This window comes from Nannospalax galili, unplaced genomic scaffold, assembly GCF_000622305.1.
Source record: "Nannospalax galili isolate Female #2095 unplaced genomic scaffold, S.galili_v1.0 scaffold286, whole genome shotgun sequence".
Taxonomy (NCBI): Eukaryota; Metazoa; Chordata; class Mammalia; order Rodentia; family Spalacidae; genus Nannospalax; species Nannospalax galili.
Genome location: NW_008359442.1, coordinates 1,056,251 through 1,074,187, shown reverse-complemented (window position 1 = coordinate 1,074,187; position 17,937 = coordinate 1,056,251). Strand labels below are relative to the sequence as shown.

The 17,937-nt window shown below is 39.7% G+C and overlaps 2 long non-coding RNA genes across 2 annotated transcripts in view; one reads left to right on the top strand and one right to left on the bottom strand.

Annotated features, from left to right (window-relative positions):
* Window positions 1-17,937, bottom strand: part of LOC115068436 — a 72,747-nt gene that overhangs the window by 41,498 nt on the left and 13,312 nt on the right. The window lies entirely within an intron of this gene.
* Window positions 9,948-17,937, top strand: part of LOC115068437 — a 64,240-nt gene continuing 56,250 nt past the window's right edge. The window contains exons 1-3 of the long non-coding RNA XR_003847787.1: window positions 9,948-10,052; window positions 10,807-10,993; window positions 13,372-13,515. This is a non-coding gene — a long non-coding RNA (uncharacterized LOC115068437). The remainder of the gene's footprint in view (window positions 10,053-10,806; window positions 10,994-13,371; window positions 13,516-17,937) is intronic.

Below are 17,937 nucleotides of genomic sequence, written 5' to 3'. Positions count from 1 at the left end.
CCTGCTGGCTTCTGTTGTGTGCAGTTGCTGTCAAATGCTCCCAGGAGAGGACCGAAACAAGCCTTGTCAGGGAACAAGAAATGCCGGGCGTGTGGGGCCGTTGGTCTCACCAATGTGAGGGTGTTCACATCCCAGCGGGGACTTCGATTTCCCCTTCACATCACTGTCAGGCTGATGTCAAAAGGAAATTCTTTGACTTTAGGTACTGTGGCGGAGAATAGTCTTTTGAAACTCAGGTGACACATGGATAATCTAGTTTTATTTTTCTAAAATTGAAATGCCCTGAAGCAGTACTGTAGGTACACAGGCATCCATCCAGGCCTGTGGAGTTTATTGCCTAGAGAGCTGAGTGGCACACTTTCAGGAGGTTACACTTGGAGGTGAGGAGCAAAGAACCAGTGAGGTTTGCATTAGACTCACCGCCTTGAAGGACCAGAGCAGCTCCTGAGGAAATAGTTGAGGGGAGAACATTCTAAGTGCGTTTTTATTTTTGCTCTGAAAACCTCATTGACATATTCCTATGTGAATTTACTTTAATTTAATAATGCAAGTGCCTCTGTCCTGAAGTGACACCATAAACCTTCAGTTTAGGCCGGCTGAGCAGTTTTTATAGGAAAAAGACACGACTCTGAACATTTAAAAAATTTTGTCTTATGGATCATGAGAGTCTTTTGTCTTTACTTAAAAGTTTTACTTCTGGTTTGTCAATCATCAAAACATTGATTTATAATTTACATCTCAGAAAATAGCTTTCTGACTGAGGACTTCTTTTCAGGGGATGCTTAGCCAGCAGATTGTATATGATTAAAGGATAGCTAATAAAGTATGCATCTCTAAAAGTACTAAAAAGATAGTTCATAGTTAAAAGTAATTACATTACCTTCATTTAGCTCAAACACCCCTTCTTCCTAATAGTTTTAGACAAAAATGAAGTTTAAAAATGGATTTCAGAATAAAATGAGCCACTCAAAATGAGCCACTCAAATCAGAGATACTGAATTTTCTAAATTCAAAATTCATACTATAGGCTTAATTGAATTTTGATTGGTATAAAAAATGTTTGAGCTGTTCAGGTTTTTGGAGCTTTTCAAAGTCTAAATAGCAGAAAAACAGTAGGGAAAGTTTCTTTGCTTTATTTTATAGATGGAGTTTTTATCAGAAACTATGTTCATAGTGAATCTGGTTTAAGAAGGACTAGAAAGGTCTGTTTTGACTAACTACTAATTGGGTTTTATTTAAGCTGATATTTTATAATTCCTTTCGTTCATTTAATGTCCTAGATTTCTTAAAAATGGAATACTGTCTACTATAGACAAATTCTCCAGAAAAGTGTACAAAAGACGTTGTGGCTGTAACTCAGTTGGCAGAGTGCTTGTGTAGCAAGCACAAAGCCCTGGGTTCCGTCCCCTGCACTACAGGGACTGGACATGGTGGTGCCTACCTATGGTCACAGCACTCTGGAGGTGGGCACAAGAGGATCGGGAGCTAAAGGTCAACTTGGATAGTTGGAGGCATTGCCAGAAAAGTAGAATTGCTGTTCTCATAAAGCACACATAAACTGCAAGAATTTCAAGCCTTCTAATCCCTTCTGTTTAAAGTCAGAAGTTGGATACTGACTCCAGGGAAATGCCTATTCAGAGAAGGAATGGGACTTGGGACTGTGAACTATCTCCTTCTAATAACCAGTTAGAGCAGCAGACAGACCACTAGACAGAAGCTCATCTCTCTAGAAAGTGCCAGAAAAGGGTCTCCCTACAAGGGCCATCTAGACAACTTTCAAATGAGCTTCAGAACTCTATTTTGGTAGAACTTAGAAAAGAAATAAATCTTTCACTATAGAAAAAAATTATCCAAAGGTAAACTCTATGGTCAACCAATCAGCCCAAACTTAGATTTAACATTTTTTAAATATATTTTATTTATTATTTTTATTTTATGTGTATGAGTGTATTGGCTGCATGTACGTGAGTGCACCCATATCATGCAATGCCATGGAGGTCGGAAGAGGGCATTGGATTCCCCTGGAACTGGAGTTAAGGACAGTTCATAGCTGCCATGTGGGTGCTGGGACTCAAACCCGGGTCCTCTGCAAGAGCAGTCAGTGCTTTTAACTGCTGAGCCATCTTTCCAGCCCCCAAATTTAGATTTTTGTAAGTAAAAGTAATTATGACTTTACACAGGATGACATAAACTTGTATTTTTTTAACAAGTTAAAAAGCATACAATATTTGCTTGTAAACTCACATAATCATGAACTTATAGACAGCTTGAAACACATTCTGTCAAAGCAAAACTACTGTTTCATGGTATTCAGCCTATAGAAGAGATTTCTTTCTTCCTGGCAATGTGTAAATTGTTTATTGGTATATGCATTATGGGATCGAGCGCCTTTGGTACATTTTTTATGCCTTAAGAAGCTAACAGAGGTTTGGTATGATTAAGTTTATAGGTCATGAGATAAATTTACATGGAGAGCCAAGTTTCCAGCTTCTAACAAATGACTTATCTGTAATTTGATGCAAGTAAAATGACTGACCTTTCAAATGTTTGTTGGGCTTCAAGTGTCCGGAACAATCAATATGTACATTATTGTTTATATTTTATGCTTCCGATCCCATTGATGTGTGCCTGTGGAGTGCTGGGACGCCATGCGTTTCTCATACTTCTGAAGCTATTGGGTGGCATTTATCAAACAGGAAGGCAGCACGTATTGACTTGTGACAGGTTTTGCATTTCTTGAACTCAGTGTTTCATGAGCTGCTTATCTGCTTTTTGTAAGCAAGGCTTTTATTGCTTCAAAGCCTCCTCAATTAAATAATAATGAACCAATTTGTTTAAAACCAATCTTTAACTTGCAGACTCATTAATTTTTCCATTGTAAGTGTCAGAAGATGTATGTTTAGGCAAGCAAGAACAGAGGCGTATGGTGGAGTGGAATGACTGCTGGGTGTAGGAACTGGAAGACTAACTAGCTCTGTCTTTAACTAGCTGTGGAACTATGGACAGGTCGTCTAATGTTCCTGAACCTCTGCATCCCCAATTATGAAGTGGGTGAGGTAGACCAATTATAAAGATGCTGGTCTACCTTGGACATTCAATGTATATTTATATTTATTATGTGAATATGTGAACAGCAGTACAGCCCTACCAGGAAGTATAGACCTGGGAAGTGGAGAAATTCCTTGACCTTCTCCGAATCAGGAAATAAGGGACATCTGCATCTCCTCCTATTTTCCTACACTGTATTGGACTTGTGGATTTCTGGGTGAGAGGTTATTTGTGAAGTACATATACATATATGTGCATACACACACACACACACACAACTGTACATGGGCCGCCTCTTCCTATGCCTCTATACCACTCTTTTCCATTACACCTGCCTCATGTCCATACCACCCAAAGGGGTTCAGAGTGCTGTTATTAGGGTAGAATGGAAGCTGAGTTCATTGAAGAAGCAGAGGTGGCTACCTACTTCTGTATTAACTAACTTTATTTTTCTATACTTTTATTATTGGAGAGCTTAATCATTTAAAATTAGTCATCCATAATCCAATTAAAAATCGTGAATTGATGAATTGATTTCTAAATTCTCTGTGTTATTGACAAGTTGCTGCATCACTGAAGCTCTGAGACATGTCATCCGTTGTTAACTTTGAGGACATTAAAAGATAAATTCGATCGGCTGAGCAGAAATGAGTTCTCAGAAAGACCGTGTTTGGAGGCAGACATGTCTGTCTTCTGAAGTTCAGTCTGCTTATTTGTTTGAGTTTATTCTTGCTTCATTTAGAGTTTATTGATTGTTTAGTAAACATTAACTGTTCATAGAGGCTTCTTAATATAAGCAGATAATAGATAATGTGTAATGCAATTTAAGTGATAAAATACTTTAACTAGAAATATACTCTGTACCAAGAGTATTGGAAATACCTTCATTAAAAATATTAAACTTCACAGTGATCATTTAAATAGGAAACCTACCTTTTGAAGGTACAAAAGCTTAAATTTACCTATAAAGATAACAGCAATCTATAGCAATCTATAATAAAACAAGCTATTTCCAAATCACATTTAGGATACAAACGTGAATTTTTAGGAAAAAATTAGTGTCTTTTAAAAACTTGAGGTTTGCATCAGGATAATAGATATGATTCAAAATAGTATTCAGAATTTAAGCTTGGCATTGACTTATGATAAGAGGCAAAACATTCTTACCCTGACTTTTGAAAAACTCCTTATACTTACTATTATTTCTCAAACCTAAAACAATCTTTTGTTTCATATGTAGAATAATTTTTCTAACATTATAAGCTTGAATTCCACATTAATGGTATATGCTGTACCGCAAGATCTTCTATTGGGGGTAAAATGACCTAGACAAGGTTTTGATACTTCAGATTGGACCCACCGCCTATCCCACAATCCTTTTGTATGTTCATTACCCATCAGAATTATGCTGTTTTTCTTTAAAGTTGCTTTTTTTAACTTGGGAATTACTAGGTGTTTTATTTGACTATTTATCTCTTTAGTAAAAATTTTGGCATCTCTGACCTTTCAAAAATGCTTATGACAAGTTGTTTGCTGTTCATTGTTGCAGGAAGGAGTAAAAAGTCTCCATAAATTGGATCTTGTGTTTTTCAGGAGATAAACATAAGATTTATCTTCTGGCAAAATTGGAGGGAAGCAGGTTTTGATTATTTTACTTTATACAACAGTATTGCTTGAGACGATTACTATCTTGTAATTATCAATTCCATCTATACGACAAGGGGAGAGAGGGTAGCATTATGTAAAATATATCTCAGCTCTGCTGATCTAGATCTGTTCTTTATCTCAGTTGAAATGCAAGAAGAGATATATAATGGCAATGGAAAGGATCTTAAAGATCATATGATCATATCAATAGTTGCAGGAAAGCTCTTAATTAATGCTAGAAACTGCTCTATGCACACAATGAAAGCATGTCTTAATTCATTTCACCCTCGGGAAAATCCTGCGAGGCATATACTATTATTTATATTTTATATTCAAAGAAATCGAGTCATAAGGAAGCGACACAACTTCCCTAGAGCTAATTATAGTGGCAGAACCAAGATATGATCCCAGTGTTGCTGGGACCCAATAGACAATGGCCCTTTTGTCCCCAGGCCCTTCTTGCTCATCACTCTGTAGACTAATAGCCTGTTTGATTTTCTATGTGGCATTTATTTTTTGCCTGTTGAAATGATCCTATTATTATTATTATCATTCACTAAATCTGTCTACTCCACATCTACTCCATTGTGCTCTAAGTTCTACAGCAGCAGGGACTCTTGTTCACTGCTATTTTTGTCCAGACCTAGAATCATAGCCCATAGAGTGACGTCTAAATGAATGCTGCGTGAATGAATTATAGAGAAAATGCCAGGGGCACAGTGTGAATGGAAGAGCTGCTGGACTGGGGGTTGGCACTCTAGTTAACAATGTGGTCGCAGAATCATCCTGGCATGGAAACTAGACTGATGTGAAGAAAGGAGCAAAGACATCCATATAGGCTCAGTTCTAAGACTACCAGTAAGGAAAGGATAGCATTATGACTCTCTTTGATCATCAGAAAAGCTAGTAGGATCCTTCTTCCCTTGCAGCTTCAGAATCCCCCTCACTGCTGTTTAATGGTGTGAAGACTTGTCTCTGGCTCAACTTTACATCTGTCTTACTGCTAAAAACTGAAGAGATGTTTTGACCATAGAATTAGTCTGTCTTCATGTGAGTGTTCTCCTGCCTGCTATTTCCCAAGATCATCACGCAGGGAGCTGACCTTTCCTCATCCCTTTGTGTGGAGTCAGATGGTCTATAAAATAACAACAACTTTCCTTTGAGTCCTAGGAAACATCCCTGTCTTTCTTGTCCTATTTTCTACATAATTTTCAAAGTTGCCAAGAGCAGCACAATTATAATTTATTTTCTTGGACCTTAGACCCCAAAAGAGACCATAGAAAGGAATGACAGTGAGTGTCTCCTGGAGAGACTCTGAACCACTCTGCCCTGCACAGCTAATCGGAAACACTTCCATTGTGTGTTTCTGATTTCCAGGGTGTGTGCAACAAATAGCCTGTCATCCCTATATAGCATTCAGTACCAGGAGGTCAGTACCAGGAGGTGAGAATGGAAACTTAATAGCTAAAAGCTGAAGCCCTTAATGGTTTTGATTAGATCTTCCTTCAGTTTTTTCTAATTGGGTACTGGGATGAAATTACCATGGAAGGATTTTTTTCTCTAATAAAAACATTTATTTTGGTGCCAGATATTATATTTCTACTATTTCAAGGGAGGAAATGTTGCCCCTCCCTTTTTTTCAGATGAAGCAAAATGTGTTGTCTCTCAGCATGAATTAAAAATAGTCTTTTTGGAAACCTTTGTCTATTCCCTTGTTAGAAATCTACAAAGGCTAATAATTTAAATAGAGGGGCTGGAGAGGGCACTGGTTGCTTCTGCAGAGAACCTGGATTCAGTTCCCAGCACCTGAACGCATGGTGGCTGACACCCATCCTTAACTCCAGTTCCAAGAGATCAGATGCCCTCTCTGGTCTCTGTGGGCATTGCATGCACATGGTACTCTGAAACATGAGGCAAAACACTCATACATATAAAATAAAAATAAATAAAATCTTAAAAAATTTAAGTAGAACGAGTATTATAAATTATAAAATAGTTAACATTTAATATGCAAAATTTGTAACAGCCCCATTTGGCTTCATGATCCTCATGGGAAGTGTGACAGGAATTTGAGGGATCTGGCATTTTCCTTGTCAGGAACTTTCTCAGGGACTTCAGGATGTTCAGCTTCCTTGGACTTTGAGGAAAACCTTCCTGTTATTATGGTGACCCAAAACAACCTTACATGTTTGTGGTAGGCCTGTGGAGGTGGTAGTTCCCTTGTCTATGGCCTGGCTCAGGAGTCATAAACATAAATGCTCGCTGAGAACACAGACGTGTTAATCTATCATAACTGGAGGGGCACGTCCTGCCTATGGTTACCTGATTTGCTTAGACGTGATCAAAGTCCAAGTTTGAACCACTATGGTGTTGGTCCATAAAACTGCCCCTTATGAGAAATTTGGCTCCAGCCACCAATGTTCCCATCATCCATCACTCCAGCCCCTCTCTCCACTCTCTTCCTCGTACTTTATGATTCAGACGTATTTTCTTGGCAAACAGTAGGTCTGCCATAAATACTGGTTGGATAGGTGAGTGAATGGATGAAGGTTATTCCAGGCCTTTAACTCCATGTCACTCTCAAACACATCAGGATCATCCTCTCACCTCATGGCTTATGCTTTTCCATCTGCCCCTTTTGGTTTTCACCCTCATGACCCTTTCCTCTAGCCGTTTTCTATATGTCCCAGGTAGTGAGTCAATACCATGGTTTTTCTCCTCTTCTGGGTTGTGAACTCTATGAAGATGAGGACCTTGCTTTTATTTGTCCCTGTATCTCTACATCTAATAGCACACTTGGTGCATAGTAGTAGGCCTGCTGTAAACACTAGTTGCGTATGTGAATAAATGAAAATTATTCTTGACCTTTAAGCAAATTCTGAGACGTTTATATGAATAATATCAGGGTTTTAATTTCTCCCTTAGGCCACACCTGCTGTGTCTCCCTAGGTGGCTCCTTTGAGTTTTCTTTTCTTTGGAGTCCCTTCCAGGAGTGTGAACCAGGGCTTGCTTTTCTGTCCCCACATCTGTTTCATTCGTTCAGTATTGTACCAATTTTACTACAGATAGAGATCATTTTAACCTGACACTGTCAAAATTTGTCTTGTGAAGCCGAAAAGAGGAAACTAGCTGTGGGAAGAAAGGGGCCCCACTGGAGGGAGAGGGGAAGGAAGAGGGACACGGTATAGGGAACGATTGAAAATCAAGCAAAATGACATCTGTGTATCCAGATGCCATGAAGCTCAATGCTTTGTGTGCCGACATAAAAAAATCAAAACAAAGCCCAGAGAGTTGCTGTTTGCACAGCACTATTGTGCTTTGTCCATGAGCGTGTGTGACTTCCTCAGAAATGCCCAGTGCTGTGGCCTGTGAGTCTTCTACTCTAGAGATGCACTGTTTCTTGGTCCAGTTCACAGCAGAAAAGGAATTGCCTCTGCTGTAGGCTGATTAGTCCGTTGATGCTGGGAAATTATTTCAGTGGAGCTAAAAACTTCTCCCATTTCAAAGTAGAGACTTCCAGAGTGTCCCCTAGATGAACCCCCTTCCCTCCTGCCTCCCCCCTCTTACCTAAATGTAAATAGCTCCTTTGGGTTGGAACTATCTATGAGAAATAGTTTTCTTATTCTCCATCCTCTTCCAACCATCTTATTTTGGCTATAGCATCCCTACATGGAGCAAGAAATATGGTACCAAAGGTGAACTTCTCTGAACCCAGGCGCTTACACAATTGGGCCCTTAGGATTTTATGTAGAAAATCTTTTTTATGAATGTGTCAAACATACCCAGGTGCTTACAACATACTTCCTTTACTTTTTGTATTATTTCCTGAGAATGTCTTTAAATGTACAGAGAAATCGTCTGTCCACAGGCTTAATTTCCATCTTTTGCTTCCGTGGTCTGCATTTATTTATTTATTTATTTTAAATTTGGCTGATTTGTAAGAACACATACTTGACCAGCCGTTTGGTTTCCCACAGCTGATATACACATGCCCAGGGTGTTCCCCTGTGATTTTCAAGGCCTGGCTCTTGCCTGATAAGGTCAGCAGCACACAGCTTACCCACATCTGCTGTGTTCTTTGAGGTCAATCAAAGTATTCTTCCTCCTGGGACTAATGGGAATGTCCCAGAGAAACAATTATTGCACTTGAAAAGTCTATTGATCTACATTGTATGATTCACCCGGTGTTTGGGGTTCAGGGACTTTTCTAAAACTGGGAGATCAATTCTAGGGATTGAGAATGAATAGATACTTGTGAACATACCTCTGAGTATTTGCTGCTAGAATCACAGGGTGTTGAAAGCACTGAGCAGAGGTCAACACCACGGAGCATCCAGAATTAGTAACTTTGCTGATTGAATTATAAGTTTATGATAATAATTAGACACAACCATAGATTAACAATCAATCACATTGTTTCTCCATGGTGTGATTTCCCCCTTTTCTGTCCTTGCTCTAAATGCACAACCCATTCCTTCTCTTTGTCTCCTACTGCTGATCTGGATAGAAACAAGAGGAGCAGGTCACTCTCTATTGCAAAAAGTAAGACTGGGCTGCTACTTGTGAGGAAGTGCCCACACTGAAGCTTCCAGAAGAAATATGTGGTTGTAATGGTATTCTTTTTTTATTTTAAAATGTTTTATTATTTTTATGTTTTATGAATGTATTACCTACATGTATGTATGTAAGCACATCCGTGTTATGCAGTGCCTGTGGAGGTCAGAAGAGAGTGTTGGATTCTCCTGGAACTGGAGTTACAGATGGTTGTTGGCTACCATGTGGGTACTAGGAATTGAACCCAGGCCTTCTGCAAAAGCAGCCAGTGAGCTTAACCGCTGAGCCATCTCTCCATCCCCTGTAGTGGTAATCTATACATGACCACCCAGATCCAGGAACTGAATACTTAATTAAACTCTCAAAGAATTATATGACCATTGCTTCTCAGTTTTAATATAGTTTGTTGCAAAGTATTCCTACAGTACCAAGACAATTAATCTTATCCATTGTTCTTTTTGGAGAATTAGAAAATCTTACCTTAAATCCCAGGCATAATACTTATCTGTCTTTGTTTCAAATAGGGAAGATATTAACCAACTGAGTTGTATTGTGAAACACAAGATAATTCACAAAGTATTGAACATATGTGGCACACACATATTGGAGAATCTAATGAAAAATAAAGTGACCTAAGTGCTGAGTAGTCTTAGAGTGATGTCATTGACATATCTCATAATGATGAAATGAACTTTTGTTTACATGGAGATATTTTTTTTGAGCGATCATGAGATAAAAACTTCAAACTTGCTGTTGCTTGTGGATGGAGGACCAAGTCACTTCTCTGAGGAGTTTGTGTTGAGGTGCTTATTTAATTGCCATGAAATCTACCAGTCAATAAGATGTTATTAAGTGGTAACCTCTATCTTCCCCTTACCCTAAACAGGGTTAGTAATAGTGCCAGTCTCTGAGTCTGGTGATTATCAAGTGTGATAAAGAGCTGAGCATAGTGCCTAGCAGGCAGTAAATGTGAGATCACAGTCCTGCCACACAGTTGCTGCACCACCATAAAGCAGTTGAAAAGGAAGTGAGAATTTATTTCTAATCTTATTCCAGCTCTAAATATACTTTTACAATTTTGATAGCTCTATGACTTCAACAGTAAAATCAACACTTTTTAACTTGAACAATCCTAAATAACATTTTTCATATATGATAACCCACCATTTAAAAATCTTAAGATAGTGGGAAGCCCCAAGACAAACACTAAGCCACATTTAGCTGTTGCTCCCGTTCAAATGGGCGTTAAGTTTATGATTTGCCCATCATTCTAGTTGTAGAGACCTCAAATCTGTTTTAAAGCTTTTCCCCAGAAATATAACAAAAATAAATGATAAGAAACTAGTCTATTTAAAGTTTTCCTACCAATTAAAGAACATGTTTACAGGCAAAATGCTGATACATAAAGGCCTGATTGATTAGAACAATGGGCTGGCTTAATGTTTTAGAAAAAAAAATCCTTGGGAAATATCAATTCTTTATGCAAAATTAAACATGTTGCAAGCATCTCCTGACAACGTCTTTTTTTTTTTTTTCCCTGTCACCATTTGCCTCCAGGTGTGATGGCAGAGATGAATCATGAATGGGTAGCACCATAACAGATTTGGATACTGTTTTCAGACAGAAATGAAGTTCTTTTATTCGCTTCCTATTTTGTGTTTTGTTAACGCCTCCTTTTGCCAGTGGGACAGCTCCCCACTTCTTTTTTGGTTGGCTGCAGGCTGTAGCTTGATCTTACTATCAGGTAAGTTTTTGTCTTTTTCACAGTTTTAGGGAGCCAGGCCCGAGATATCACTCAAAACCTCAGGCTTCCCACTGTAAAATGCTCCCCTGTAGCTATGCATCCTTGCAGTTGAGTATATTGGGTTGGGGCTGTTTAGATGTCGCCAGATGACCGTAAGCCTTTTGCTCCCCTCTTCAGCGCTATAGTTTTCGGAATCTAGGCCAGTTCATTGCCTATGAATTGGTGGTAGCTTTCTGTTTAACAGCAGGTCTGACAATGGGTAGGTGTGAGAATGCCACAGTGGGCAAAACTGAAAACAACTGTGAGATCTATAGATTGGGATGGAGCTAGTAACAGCTAAGAGAAAGAGTAAGGAGGTAGGTGTGGTTAGGAAGATAAGTTCTTTTTGAGGTGAGGTGGCCCTGCCTTCAGATCGCCTTGAAGTGGAGATGCATCAACGAAGTATACCATAGCTATGTATTATATGTACAGAGCTAAGTGGATCACCTTGTGGTGGTTTATGTAATTCCTTCCAACATTTTTCACTTATATATTGCACAACATATTAATAGCGGTTAACTGTGCAGTTTGCTAGATAATCTCCCTCAACATTTGTCTATGAAGCTGCATCTACGGTGGACATACTCAGTTTTCTCACCATGCTGGGTTACCATTGAGGTTTTTAGTTGTGAAGGCTGAGAGATTTTTCCCTATAAGTTGTGTAATATCCCAAGTGCCTCCATTTTGTGTAAGTTTAACTGATCAATCTTCTGGTCATAGGACCACCCCTAGGAAGGGGGTGCTAAATAGACGGGTGGAATGCCTAGTGCATTAATGAGATAGCAAGGTTTTCCTGCCTGGAATCCCACCTACTGGGCAGAACTTCTGGACTAGCTACAGCCATGTAGTCCGTGAGTTTGTTCGCTTCCCTGAATTCTTCAGGGCAGCATAATTTCTCCTTTTCTTTATGGCTCTCCTTTCTTCTTTAAGGCTTTGGACGGCCACTAGCATCTTGTATTTCTTTACTTCCTCTAAAGCTTCCTTCTCCCAGCCATGTGGCTGCCAGTCAGCCATGTGTCTGATCGCCCACACAGGCTCTAAACCTGCATGGCTTCATGGCTTTCTTTCTTCCCACCATGCACCTCCTCAAGGCAGCTGCCAAGATTACCAGCTCACCTACCCTGAGGATTTCTTTTTCTTTAAAATTCTAATAAAATTGTAAAAGCTTAATTTGGCTGACTTGGAGCTTTTTGAGTCTGGGTAGTCTTTCCCAGTGGTCCCAAACTCCCTGTTTCATTCCCCAACTTCACAGACAGGTGACTAAGTGCTGGCATTTGGTGAGTTAACAAAAATATTAAAAGAGAACTTACAACACTGAGTCTGCATATGTGTGCTTGTCTTTAGCTTTAATCTTTTAAAAGTTTTTAATTTTTTAAATTTTATTTAATTATTTTTAAGTTTTATGTGTATCTGTGTTTTGCCTGCATATGTGCAAGTATACCATGTGCCTGCAATGTCTGAGGGGGCCAGAAGATGGTGTTAGAGCTCCTGGAACAGGAGTTACAGACAGTTGTTAGGCTCCATGTGGGTGCTGGGAACTGAACCCAGATCCTCTGCAAGAGCAGCCAATGCTCTTAACTGCTGAGCCATCTCTCCAGCCCCATTAGCATTCATCTTTCAGGCATGTGTGTCATAGGCCTCAGGATTTCATATTCTCTGGAATTCTTCCTGCCATTCCTCTGCTTAAAAGAAAAAAGTGCAACTCACATCTTTAAAGGTGGTTACTGTCTGGGTTAGGATTCTTGCCTGTAACCAGGGTCCATAAGGAGCTTGAGAGTCAGGCACAGCAGTGGATTGCCCTCGTGTTAAAGAGTGACGAAGGAATGAGGAGGGAATTTAGTGATGCTGGCATTTATAAAAGCATTTTCTAAAAATAATCTGGGATGAATTTGGAAACGTCTTGAAGCCTCATTTCTTTGGCAGTTGCTGTAGTATTTTTCTCTTTGATCAGATGAAGAACTGAATCTTGGGGAGCCTTGGAGAGTGCTTGAGTGGTTTGGCTAGTGTCACACAACATGGACAGGGCAGTGGATGCCAAATGGAGCACTGTGGTGTTGATGCTCTGCGCTCGACAACCCTTGCCTTGCCCCTCAGAGAATATCGATGTCAAGAGGAGGACAAAGTGGACTTTCTTTGTCTTCTCCAGACTTTGAAGTGCCCAGGGTGTTGGGTAGTCACAGCATTTCAGTCTCAAGGTACGATTTAAAGACCAGCAAGAAAAATAACAACAGACACTAGCGAGGAACTCAGCTTCCAGACACAGGCAGCCCTACATGCTTGGCTACCCATCAGTTTTATGACCTTGGAACAGATAATTTCTCTAACTTGTTTGTCTGCAGAGTGGGGAAAGGTGTCTACTTGCTTTTGCTGCCAAGATGCTACGAGTGATATCCCTGTAGACAGCAGCACAGAGCCGGGTACAGCAGCATCTACAAACATCTGAGTCAGATGTTCAATTTATACTTGAGAGTTGTGAAAATGAGGTACGTAACCACATTCCTCTGACCTGTGCTCCCTGATGTTGAACATACCCATCGATAGCTCAAACCTTGCCCACTTTTATTTATTTTTATTTTTATTTTTATTTATTTATTTATTTATTTTTTTGAGACAGGATCTCCTTGTAGGCCCAGCTGGCCTAGATCTCACTATGTAGACCAGGGTGGCCTCAGTTTTACAGAGGTCCATCTGCCTCTGCTTTCTGAGTATTGAGATCAAAGGCATGTGCCACTATGCCCAGCATTTTTTAAAATTACATTTTCATTTATGGAGTTTGTGTGTGTGTGTGTGTGTGTGTGTGTGTGTGTGTGTGTGTATGTTGGGAGGTGCCAGCAAGGGGACTCATGAGGTCAAACATGAACTTGTAGGAGTCAGATCTCTTGTTCTACCATGTGGTTCCTGGAGAGTGAACTCGGTTATCAGGCTTGACAGTAGGCATTTTTTACCCACTGAGCCATCTTGCCAGCTCTGCCCACCTGTTTTTGTCTACCTTTTCTACATCTGTGCAGGGCTCCATTCTATAGACTCTTCCATTGCAACCCCTCTGAATTTGCCTTTGGGTGCCTTTAACCTACAGTATGCAGATTCCTGATCTGCAAGTTGGATCTGACTCCAGAAATATTTGTTTTTTGTTTGTTTTTGACTAGCATAGTATTAAATAATAAAAGAAAATTAGTTTTTAAAACCAGGAAATTTTACTTCAAAAGGTATTATGGCACCACCACAGCAGCTGCCAGTTGAGCAGTGGAGTTGTGTATCACCTCAGGTCACTCCAGTTCCCATCCATCCCTGAAGCCTTCATTTGCTTTTGTAATCTAGCCATTCTGAATCCAAAAAGGCAGTAACTGGTAGAATGACTTAATGTAGTATGTGACCTTTCTATGTTCCTCCTATGCTCCATTAATGTATGTGAACTGCCTTATATTTATAAAGTGTGCTTCTTACCACCCATCAAAGAGCCCTTTTTTGCAACAGACGGACACTATTACAAAGTTCCAGAACTGGTTAAATGCGGAGAACAAGTGGTTGTGAGGTGCCCAGTCCTAAGTGACACCCATGCAATGCAACCTCTACATCCAAGGCTCACCCTTGAGCCTTGGTGTGTAGACTGTAGGCACTGTTGTGACAGTGTGGTGTGCTGTTAATTAAGCAGGGAGTTATTTTTAGATGTGTGTGTTCACCAACATCATGGACGATGGGGTGGAAAGAACGTAAGAGCCAGAGGGACAAGACACCTCTGCTAGGTAATGCATTCTAGACACGACGGGGAAGCTGCGCCAATGGACTCTCCACAGCATTGTTGTCTAACGAGATCTGCATAGTGACAAAACAGTGCCAAGGTGGATGGGGGAATGCCATGGAGCCCCAGTTCAAGATGGAGAGTTACAGGCAATCAATGAATTCCGAGGGAGGGAGAGTCAGGTTTCTCCAGGGACCAGCTCCCGGAGAGGTTATCTATTCCTAAGTGGGCAGCCTGAAACACAAGTATACAGGAGCACCACTTAATGGACTCAGCATATTACATACATGCAGATTTATAGTGTATGTATGTATATGTAACAATAATAGTAATCAAAGAAGAGTACAAGAAATTGAGATGGAGTGGGGGACATGGGAGGAGTTGGTGGGGGACTGGGAGGGATGGGAATGATGCGAAGACAGTACTCATGTATGAAATGCTCAAAAAAAAAATTAAAAAGGCAACATGAGTCAAGGGTTAATGCCAGCGTTTTAGAGTCTGCACGTATCCAGTGCAGGTCTTGGTGGTCCCATTCAGCAACTCATCTGGACGGAAGCAGGAAACTTAATAAGCATGTGTTGAACAATTAGGCAACAAATTGTTCCAATCTGCCTAAGGTCATTTCCTGGCTTCTCTATTGCTTTACTCGAGGATGCTGGACAAGGAACTTACCTTTTCTAAACTTCAGTGTTATCCTATGTAAGATGGTTTGCTGTGTTAAATGAGATTATATGGGTTAGCCATTCCTGACACAAAATAAGCACTCAGTAAACCTTGGCTGTTGTTATTTAGGGTAGGGTCCACCCAAACTCTTCCTGTTTTGAATAACTGTCAAGCCTTCCTCCAGGTGAGGCTAGCTCAGCCTCTGGAAGCCAGAGATGGACTCTCCTTGCTGTAATTCCCATCTGTGGAAAAAGCCGGGGCCTGGAGAGCAGCTTTTTGTCCTTCTGGCTCTGTCCTTTGTCTCTCCATCTCTCGCTCTGACCTTCTGCACAGCATGACTTCTGCTCCACAGCAGCTTCCTTACTTAGCACAGAGTTAATTTCCCCCTCAGATACCCTTCTCTACAGTCGCCTGTGTTATTTCCCCATAATGTTCAAATGATTTCATCGAACTTTTTAACGCCTGTGAAAGATGTGGAACCAATAGTCCTAGGTCTGGCCAGCAGTTTTAATTAGAGTGACTGTGTGGTGTACTGTTAATTAAGCAAGGAGTTATTTTTAGATGTGGGTGTTCATTAGTCCTTTGGAGTACTTCTTCCTTCAGATTTTTTTTTAAACAGGTTAACTTATGGCCTGGTTAGAAGCAATTAACTCTTTATCTTCTGTTTGTGCAGCAGATTCACTTCTGGGATTGTGTTGCTAGAAATCAGAGAGAGGTGGGAATGGATATGTTGTCTCTTCTCTGAGGCAGTTCTCTCCCCAAACCAGGGCTCCATGCTGAGAGTATCACTTTAAAACAAGGGGCTTCTGAGCTTTGTAACAGAATCCAGCCCTGTGAAACTGAACCAGCAAAGATGTACAGTGCTACCATCACGGAATGGTCCTCTGGCAAATTTGTACCCCTGGCTGTCTCTAGTGTATTGGAGATTGAATCAAATTGAACTTAAAGATCACTTTTATAAAAACTGAGTTAATACTATAGAAAGTAAACACGTTTATATGCTTATATATATGAGTCATATGTGACTTTAAAAATAGATGAAATCTTTAAAAGGGATATACTCTCATGATTTCACTTTGCATATGGTTTGTTTCATTTATAGAACATCCTCAAACAAGCCGGATTATAGAAATGGAGAACAGATAAGTAGTCTCCAGGTGTTAAGGATAAGCTATGACTGTAAATTTATAGAAAGACCATTCTTTGGAGTGATGAATTAATTCTATGATTTGATCGTAGTGTGCTTACAGGACCCATTACATTTGACAAAACTTTGCAGAACTAAGCATACACGCACACACACACACTCACACACACACACACACACACACACACAATGAAAGAAAAATGAAAAAGCTATCAAATTTTTTATATGTTAGTACACATAAATATTGCACAACAAACAAAACCTGTACTGCTATTTGGCATAGAGTCATTAGCTGTAGCTAGAGAAGCAAATCAACAATTATTTAATCAAGTCACATTTATAGCTGATGTTAGTGGAAAAAGCTTCGCTGTCTGTTTTATTATAGTTTTGGTGCCTATTAATGAATAGTAATGTATTTAAATTTCCTACAAGTCTGTTATAATTTCAGCACCTTGCATTTTGCTTTGGGCTTGAGTCAATAAGTTCATGTGGTTCTGCCTGGGACCAAGGCATAAAAATGTTGAATTAAGAAAGGGTTATTTTCTTTTTTTCATTAGAACCAAACAGAGCTTTAATGCATGAGTTTATAAAGGCTTGTTCCTGTTGTGAACATTAGCCCCTGTGTGGTTAGTCATCGATAACACAGAATTTGTGGGAAATCTCTCTTTTTGCTTTGCCTTTATCACCATCATCCTACTTCTATGTGGTTATTGACTGTGATTGATTTTTAGGAGTTGGGGTAACTGAGGAGACCCCCCTTTTCTCCATTTTACTCCTTTTTTTCTTGGTAACATTAACTCCATCAACATACCCAGTTTCCACCAATTGTGAGAGATACAAGCTTATCGCCCCTGATTTCTGTCCTTTCTACACATCATTCCCTTTCAGTAATCCTTCACATCAATTCTCAGTGTATTCATGGGGTTAGAGTCCTGTTTCTCACAGGGGATGGTGATCTTTTAAATAATATGATGTGTTAGTTCACTTATAGCTAGTTCCTAAATCAGATTCTCAGAGAAAAGCAACATATTATAACAATTTGTTACATTTAGAGTTCCAACAATTGAATATGCCTAAGAAAAGTTAAATAATGGTCCATTGACATTGGAAGAAGCGGGATAATGTTTAACCTAAGAAGGGGATTTGTAGACTGTAGTAGAATTTCAGTTACCTTGATACCTCAGAAAGCTAGAGAATTTTTTAGGGGTTCAAGTAGTAGAGTGTTACTGTTTGAATAACAATAATTAAGCAGTTGTCTAAATTAAGCAGAAAACTTTCTTTACATCTATATATTCAACAATGTGTTGAAATTTAAAATTTGTGTAAACTAGAATATGGAGAATCTGTCTGCAAATC